A 9,678-nucleotide genomic window follows, 5' to 3' on the forward strand; every position below is an offset into this window, starting at 1 on the left:
AGATCACATTTGAGAACACAGTAAGTTCTCAATAAATGTGATTATGACTTTATAACCCAAAATGGAACAATTCAGGAAATAAATATTCTTTAGTGTTTTATCAGTAGTTACAACTATTCCAAACACTAATCAATCAAACACTCCTTAAAGTCACTGTGAATAATTTAAATTTTTGTCAGAGTGTGCATGCACATGCTGGAGGGAAAAAGAGAAAAGAAAAGTGAGAAATCATCCCCCAGGGGAGATGGCCACACCACGGTCCCTCCTCAGCCATTCTCGTCTCAGTATTTTGGACATGCACATACAAGTTCATTGTGATTTTCAGCTTGCTGGTTCCAGTATACGGACTGCAGTGGTCCAGGAGTGGAACTACAGTCTCATGTGAGAATCCAGCACTTTAACCACCATGCCAGTATTCTTTAATAGTGTGACATCTTAGGTTCGCAGAAGGCCTGAGGCATAGATTTGCCAACAAATGATCTATCAGAGAAAGTATCTCAGTAAAAATGAACAAGGGAGAGGGAAGTAAGAAGCAGAAGGCAACTCGAGATGAAAAGTAGCCTCAGCCATGGTGACACAGGCAGCAGGATGCGGCTGTGTGATACTGCAGTCCTGTGGAAGGTCCCAGGTTGAGATCCCACGTCAGCCTGACCACTCCTGGGGCACCAATGATCCTGGCTGGCTAGAAGTCTTAGGAAGTGGGTATCATGGCATAGCAGGATGCAGTCAAGGATCTCTTTCTTTCAGTCTCTGTCTCCATCTCTTTCCCACATTAAGAAATAAGCATACTTTTAAAAAAAAATGAGGAAGAGACCCAAACAGTGGCATGAAAGTTAAGGTGGTTAGATTCCACATGGCAGGAATGTGGAATGCTTTTCAAGTCCCAGATCCAGCATCCGGTAAAACACACCAGAAGCATATATGTGCATGCCCAAAATCTTCAAAGGAGAAATGGAAAAGAGGGAACTATGGCATGACCAACACAAGGGGTATAATTTCTCACTTTCCTTCTCTCCAGCAAGCGTATGTAACTGCTAACAAATTTTCTAACGAAGAAGAAATAAGTGAATAGGTATAATTCAAATGTTCATTTAGGGAATGCGCACTTGCAGTTGCACTTAAGAGCAGAAACTCAGAAATTACACTGTTTAGTTATGCATAGGACTGCCACCATTACTACCTGTGTGACTTTGGATGAGTTACTCTCTCTCAGTTTCATTTTCTCTATCTATAAAATGGTATGAGTATTATTTGAAATGATATATTAGGTCATCAGAAAAGTCATGAAATTACCAGCTGAACTTGCTATTGAAAGTAGTTAGATTACTTATGATATTGTGTGATCAAGAAAATGTTGGGGGAAAAGGCATTGAAGACAACTGTAGACAGCAGAGATAGTGTAATAAGAGGGTGGGAAAGGGCAGAGGGTCAGACACGGGGTATTAAAAAAATAGTAAATATATGGATATATTTAAAACTAGAAATGGAATATTATTGATGATAACATGCATGATTAAACCACTGTGCCGTTTATTCTAGATGGGAAACCACATTTAGTATGTTGTGATGATGCTCAGGGAATGAATGTAAATTAATTTAAAAAGTTTCAGGAGGAAAATAAACACTAAAACTGTTCTTTTTGAAATTTTTTTAAAAATACATATTTGATGACTGCAGTAAGCTATATAGCCCCAGCGAGGTACTACTTTATAGTATGTTCATTCTACTCACTGAGGTTTATGCCTAAAGTAAGACTTGGGTTCATGTATAGGTATATATCAGCTGTGCTTGCTATTGGAAATATTTAGACTAATTAAGTTCATTAACAAATCAATTAAATGGGGAGGAAAGGCATAGAAAGTAACCATGGATACCAGAGACAATGTGAGAGGAGGGTGGGACACAGCAAAGGGCGAGGGATAGGGAATCAAGGATGTGCTTGATTGAGCCGATATACGGTGTATTGTGGATGGAAAATTCATTTTGTACGCTGTAATGATGTATAGTGAGTTAATGTAAAAAAATAAATTTAAAGAAAAGAAAAAAAATTACACATGATGTTAGTAAGTTGCAAATAAATGAATGAAGGATATGAAAGTGAAAAAAAAAGTCATGACGTACTTTTCCATGTTTTTCAATGCAAAAGTGACTTTTCTGATGACCCAGTATATGCCTGGCACATGGGATGTGTTCTGATCATGCTAAGCAGTCGTAGTGCCGGCAATAGCAAAATCCATGTTAATGGAAATAATTACAGTAGATTTTAGCGCTACTCTTACTGTTTCATACTGAAATGTCATTCATGCCTACAGGCAAGTCTCAGTTCTAAGTTTCTGAAGAGGGGGGCCCACACTCTATCCCTTAACCCAAGTAGTGGTACTAAAATATTTGCCTCATTGTTTCTGGTGATTGTATGTTATTTTCTCTAAATAGAATTTTTAAAGTAAAACGGAATTATAAATATAAACCTCGAAATAGAGGTGAAGAATGGAGGGAAGATAGGTTGCTAGGCCAAGACAGAATTATAGTATAATTGGGTTCTTTAGCAACATCTGTCCAAAATAGTACCCAACATCATTGTTATTTTAATGCAATCTGAGGGATTTTCATTTACTCTAAATTGGAAAAGATGAGAATGTTCTTGATGGGGAGGGAGGGACCCTAATAATGGAACTCTCTTGGGTGCTTTTCCTGAAATCTGCAGGAACAGTCACATTTACCTTGTAGTTTACACTGCAGTTGCCATCAACCCCTCAGTAGTAGACAAACAGAAGTGCTAACCAGATCCTCCATCATGGAAGAACTTGGTGTCCAGCTGAGGGGAGTTAAGCAGCTAGTCTTCACCTGCCAGATCTTTCAAATCTGACTGGGTTGCAGAAGACCCTCCTCTGCTGAAGCCATATCCTTTCTGACCCAGTCTATATCCAATGACTTTATTGAAACAAAATAAACACTGTTGTATCTAGACACAGGTTGTTCTGATGGTCATCACTGGTTCCAGAACTCCCCGACTTGGTCAGGAATGATTGTGAGGCTGAGTTCCAGGTCAAGTTCTTCTTCGGCTCCTCATACTTATGTCCCCTCTATTTCACAGCTGTCGATCCCTAATACATACCTTGGGCCTACACAGTCTCAGCATCTGCTTCTGAAGAAACCAAACTGCAGTTTCCTGCCAGGCTTTGGTAAAGGTTGCTACCTCCAGATGGATTTAAGCAATGTGGTTTTGGATAATAAAGAAACCATGACAAAAATAAAAGAAGGCGACATAACATTATCCTCTGCCCAATGCCCTAGGAAGAGAGCAGCACCTTCCCAAAGGATGAGTGAATACAGACTTCCGGAGTGACCAGCAGGTACCAAGTGGGGAGTGGCCCACAGCCCTGTCAAGAACAACAAAGATCATTCTGAGATACACCTGCTAGATGTAAAATCCATGACAACATCCAATTAGAAAACAGAAGATGGGACCATGAAAAATGAGAGAAATCAAACTTAGGAGAAGAGCAAGAATAAATATTTTTCTTTGTGGCCTGAAATTAGAGTAGGACTGGGCTCAAGGAAGGAGGCCTAGTCCTTGACAATGCATTCCTTAGGATTGAGATGGGTTTTAAGTGAGCCCAAACAAGAAGCTTTGTCTTGGTCCCATATGCTCCAACTGGGAATTATTCCTGGCAGAGCTAAAGGTTTATCATCTCATGTACTAAGGAGGCACCTACGGATGCAAGTAGAGATTCTCTCCCTTATAAATGCCAGGTTAAATCTTTAAAACTTAGACAAAGCCATTCGTGCCTCAGCATCTAGTTATTGTGAATTTCTGGGATACCAATGAGATAAGAATACAGGAATCATAATGTGGGGTTTACTGATACAGTACAGTAACCTTAAGAGCAATTACCACTGATCTTAGTAAGAATGTCACATACCCCCACTCACAAACTTTCCTTGTCCTTTCCCTGCCTCCCATTCTAACTATAGTTACCATTCTAGGGCCTCTGCGCATATAAGAGGGCATAGTTCAACAGGCTGGCTTCTGGCAGAAGCTACATGGAAGCTGCAGGCCCTCTTCTCATCACCAGGTGGTGGTAAAGAGCCTTGTCAGGATAAGTCTAAGATTGCTCAACCTCACCAATCCATGACCTCTACACACTACACACTAGGAGAACTCGGCAGTCATGAAAAACAAAATGTCTCCAAAGTTGCCAAATGTCCCTGAAACATCTGAATTGCTCAGTCTCACACAGTGTGATGAAACATTAAAAGATTTTTAATAAGAAAGAGAGAAGAATCATATTTTGATGGAGTTTTTTAAAAACTCTGTTGTTTATAAAGAGAATAATGTATTCATTGAAGAAGATGGAAATAGAAAAACACTTTTTAAAAAGTTTTAAAGAAACAAAACCTCACCATTCAATTAACTTCCTCTGAACATTTTAATGACCGTCTTTCCAGATACATGGAAACGTAGGTTCAATTCCCATAGGGATTCAAAAATTCTCTGGCCATCTTGGTACCACATCAAAAAAGCCTTTCAGGTAGAACAACATGGCTGTATACTACTTTAATATGTGGACAACCTGCTGCTGTCTGGGGGAAAAAAAAAAGAAAATTGCATAAAAAGAACAAGACTATTCCTACTCTCTTGGATTCACAGCAGTAGAATGAAGCCAGTTTCTTGAGCCTGTGAATGTACTTCTGAACCAAAAACATCATGCAAGCTGATCATCTGGAGAAAGCAAAACCCAACCCCTAAAACCTGAGAGGTCTACAGCCCTGCTTTAGTTACCTCAGAAGTTGACTAATTTATGCAAGGCAGAAGCTTGAAGAGTTAACCATCTAGCTTAAAGGAAAAAAAATGTTTTTAAACTCTGCAGTGTCTTTTTATGTACAGTTAACATACTACCAAATGTATCTTTAGATAGCCCTGTCCTGGTGGTATTTTCAATCACCACTAACCTTGCCTGGTACAGTGTGGTGGTTGTAAATTGGCATCTCTCTTGTCCTTATAATAGTTCTGTTGTTAGAATGCACTGTGAGGGATCAGCAGTTGGTGTAATAGTTCTGTTGCTGGACTCCCACGTAGTTGACTGTGGTTCAAGTCCCAAACCTGGTGGCTTAAACTCACAGCAGGTGTGTGTGCATGTGTGCCCAAGATCCCGAGAGGAGAATGGAGGAGAAGGGATTACAACGTGGTCATCCCCCCTGGGGGGTGATTTCTCCCTGTCTATCTCTCTGTCTCTCTGTCTCTCTCTGTCTTTCTGGTGAGTGCACACACGTTATAGCAAAAACTTCTCCCCAAAAAAGAAGAATGCACTGTCATCTTTTCTCATTGTTTACTGTTGCAGCCCTAACCCTTGTCCTTCCTATAGGACTGGCCAGTGTTGTCCCAGCTAACTGGAGTTGTGACAAGGAGGTTCTACTAATGTTTGTGTTTCTTCTGTCGGCAGGATGTGTTATTATTGAGTGCTTCTAATCTTGGCCTTCTTTTTAGATACAGGCATGCCATCCTGTGAACCGTGAATCAACAGTGCCTGACAGGGCTGAAGTGTCACCGAAATCTTACTTTATCACACCCATTTCTCTTGTCAGGGAAACATCTCAGAGACCAGTGAAATCAGTATTTTTGATGTGTGTGCAGTTATAAGTTATAATCCTATGCATGACATAATTGTAAAAATCTTCTTTTTAATTTTTTTTGTTTTTAATATATTAATTTACATTCATTCACTGAGCATTGTCACAGCATACAAAATGTGATTTACCATCCAGAATATGCTGCATAGTGGCTTAATCATACATGTTATCATTAATAATTTTCCATTTCTAGTTTCATATGCATACACACACACACACACATATATTCCCCCTATATCTCACCCTCTGCCATTTCCTACCCTTCTCCCACACTATCCACAGGTGTTTTCCATTCCTTTATTCACCCCACACTTTATTGATTCACAAAATTTCTTAAATAATCTAACTACTCTCCATAGTAAGTTCAGCTGGTGGGAACCAGCAGTTAGCGTAATGGCTATGTTGCTGGACTCCCACGTAGTCAACCACGGTTCGCGTCCCGGCCCCGGTGGCTTAAAACTCATGCCGGGCATGTGTGCGTGCGTGCCCAAGATCCCAGGAGGAGAATGGAGGAGAAGGGATTGCGGCGTGACCATCCCCCCTGGGGGGCGATTTCTCGCTTTCTGTCTCTATGTCTCTCTCTGTCTGTCTGGCAAGCGCACGCGCCTTATAGCGAAAACCTCTCAAAAAAAAAATAGTAAGTTCAGCTGGTATATACATATCGGTGAATACATGTCTGATTTTAGGTGTGAAACTCTGAGTAGAATGAATACACTATAAGGTAGCACCTGGCTGGTGCTGTATAGTTTACTACGGTCATTAAATAGGTATGTTTAAATATTTTTTTTTTAATTTCAAGGAAAGTAGTTTAAGCTTTAATAAATCAAATAAATGCTAAGGAACTTTGCTTAAAACTTAAAGCCAGGAAACAGGTTGGGAATCTGTTCAAATTGTAGGTACGTCAGCTCAAGACAGGACAAAAATCCTTACAACTGGAAAACAAAACCAAGAAGAAAAATCAGCAATGTTTTAGTCAAAAGTCATAAACTTCTATTTCACCAGTTCAGTCTCAAGTACTTAATCTATCTTCTGTTGTGGTTCGATTTTTCCATTTAAATTCTGGGATATAATATTCAACACCAGACTTGTCCCTACAATTAAGTTGGCCATTCTCTAAGTTTTTGAACTCTCATTTCCGTGTGACTGTATTTAATTTTCCTGGTATAGCACGCCCTGCAGGACTTCTAGGAGATCTGATCTGGTATTGGTAAATTCTTTCAGATTTTGAGAATGTTCTTGTCTTTTCTTCCAACATGAAGGATAATCTTGCCGGGTACAGTATTCTTGGTTGAAAGTGCTTTTCCCTTAACACGTTGAATATATTTTCCTATGCTTTCCTCACTCGCATTGTTTCCTATAAGAAATATGCTGTCAGCCTGATGGGATAGCCTTTGTAGGTAACTTGCCGTTTCTCTGGGAACAGGAATATGAGTTCAACAATAAGTACATATGTAAACAGACCTCACCCTAATCTGCGTGTTATGGTGACCATTGGGCCTACTCTCCTTCCCGGAGCTATATGAATTCTGGGAGATTGTCTAATCCTACCGTGGCTGGCTCCCCTAATTATGAAGTATATCTCCAATCTCGTTGAGGCTTCAGTTAAAGGAAGGCAGCCACACATGTAATAATGTTATGGAAATAAGACCCCCTAAACTTGGATGATGCTCTTTGACCCTAATAGGGTCCAAGCATCAAAGGGGGGGTGTGTGTGATACGGGGCCTTCCAAGACAAAAGAAGATAATGGGACATGCTTAAGTATGGATGTGCAGCCTGTGGTGACCTTGTAGCCCCGTCTCCATAGCAACTTAGCAACTCTTAGTGACCTTGTAGATGTGATAGTAACCTGGGAACTCTGTAACTTCATGTATGCCTGCATATCTAACAGACCACCAGCCCAGTGCATACCCGCATAATTCTATAGTACTTTCTTAACCTAATCGAATGTATGTAAAATTACGTATAACCATATATGAGAGACAAGGAAACTAAAACAAATAAAAGGAAGAGCTCTAAGAAATTCGGGGCTCAGACTTTTGATTTGAATCTGCTAAGCCAGTGCTAGCACACAAATAAACCACAAAACCACTTTTGTTTTCCTGCAAAATCTAGGCGTCCTTTCTCTCTCTCACTGAATATCCCTCAACAGACACATGGCACAGCAATAAACTTTATACATCTAAACTTTCTTGAACACCTGTACATGGTATGTACTCTGTCTCGAAATAGGGATATAAGGGTGAGTTGTGGTAAGGGGGCCTTCTAAAACAAGAGAAGATAACGAGACATACTTGGAATTTAAGTATGCGTGTGCAACCAGTAGTGACCTTGTAGCCCTGATCCAAAGCAACTGAGCAACTCTGTAACTTTATGTATGCCTGTGCATCTAACAGCCCAGTAGCCAGGTACATGCCTGCATCATTGTGTACAACATTATCATATAAATTTTCTAATAGGAGTTAATCAAAAATATGTAAAAGTGTGTATAATCATATAAGAGGGACAAAGAGACTAAAATGAATAACAGGAAGGACCCCTGGAAATTCAGGGCTCAGTCTTTGGATGTGAATCCACTGAGCCAGTGCTAGCACACTAATAAATTGCTGTTTCCTGCAAAAGACTTGGTGTCCTGTCTCTTCATCACTGAATTTCCCACAACAGAATAAAAGAAACTCCCACAATGGAGAGAAGTCTGGAGAGGTGGGATGTGTGAGGTTTTTAGGATTGAGGGATGTTAAATAGAAAAGCAGGCAGCTACAGTGCAGCACAATGTGACAAGAGCAGTGCAAAAACATGGCACAAGGGCCGCGGGTGCACAACAAAAACATGCTATGTAGGTCCACGCAAGGGTGCTGTGCAGGTGTCCTGGGAGTAAGATGGAAAGATATGGGAACATGTGGGAAGGATTTCTGAATTTGACAAAATGAGTATGAAGTTTACCTAGAAGAATACACTTGTGTCAGATCATAAAAGTGTGAAATAGAATAGTGGTGCAGAGGTACTATCTACAATCAGTATTAGAATCCTATTATGGAGAAAGATAATCATCAAAAGAAAACAGTGAACCCGACCTATTACATGGTGGTTAAGAGAGTGGAATTTCACATGGCCGATTGTGTTTCAAATCCTGCACCGGTGGCTTCAATCACCACTTCTTCCAGACAATTGTTGAATCTGTATTTTGAGCTCAATTTCATTTGTGGATTCCAGTTTATATTTAATTCCAGCCAAATGTCGTGCTCTGATTGTCCTACCAGAATCTCAAACTAACCATCATCTAGTGGGGAGCCATCATGTGCTTCTGCTTAAAAGTCCAATAATTTGGGGGTCAGCAGATGCCATAATGGCTATGTCACTGGACTCTCATGTGGTCGACTGGAATTCGAATATTGGACCCAGTAGCTTAATCTCACGCTGGGCATGTGCATACATGCCCAAGATCCTGAGAGGAGAATGGAAGAGAAGGGATTGCATAGTGGCCATCCCCCCTGGAGGGTGATTTCTCACTTTCTATCTCTCTGTCTCTCTGTCTTTCTGGTGAGTTCATGTGCCCTGTAGCAAAAAAAAAAAAAAAAAAGAAGGAGAAGAAGGAAGTCCAATAACTGATTATTACTCTTCTTAAAAAAGAAAAACACCAGGCACAGGTGTATAGGAATCCAAAATCCTGATATGATAGAGAAATGGCGGAATTAGATTGTGTTGTAACCATACTCTAGTGTGGGTTCTTTTTCTCTCTCTTTCATACACTCTCTCTGGCACCTGATGCCTCCCTGACACCTACATGCACGCACACACCTACACACTCATACACATATATTTAAAACAAAAGAACCACTTTGCATGGAATTTAGATTTGACAGGAAACTATCAGAAATAACATTATTCGGCCGGCCCCCCTCCAGGGGCCCCACGGCCAGGAGCTCCTGCCCCTGCACAGCCGCGCACCGAATGGCTGGCCCCCCTCTGGGGGTCCCGCAGCCGGGGGCTCATGCCCCTGCGCCGCCGCGCGCCGAATGGCCGGCCCCCTCCGGGGGCCCGGCCTCCCT

Source organism: Tupaia chinensis, unplaced genomic scaffold (genome assembly GCF_000334495.1).
Source record: "Tupaia chinensis unplaced genomic scaffold, TupChi_1.0 Scaffold000230_1, whole genome shotgun sequence".
Classification (NCBI taxonomy): Eukaryota; Metazoa; Chordata; class Mammalia; order Scandentia; family Tupaiidae; genus Tupaia; species Tupaia belangeri.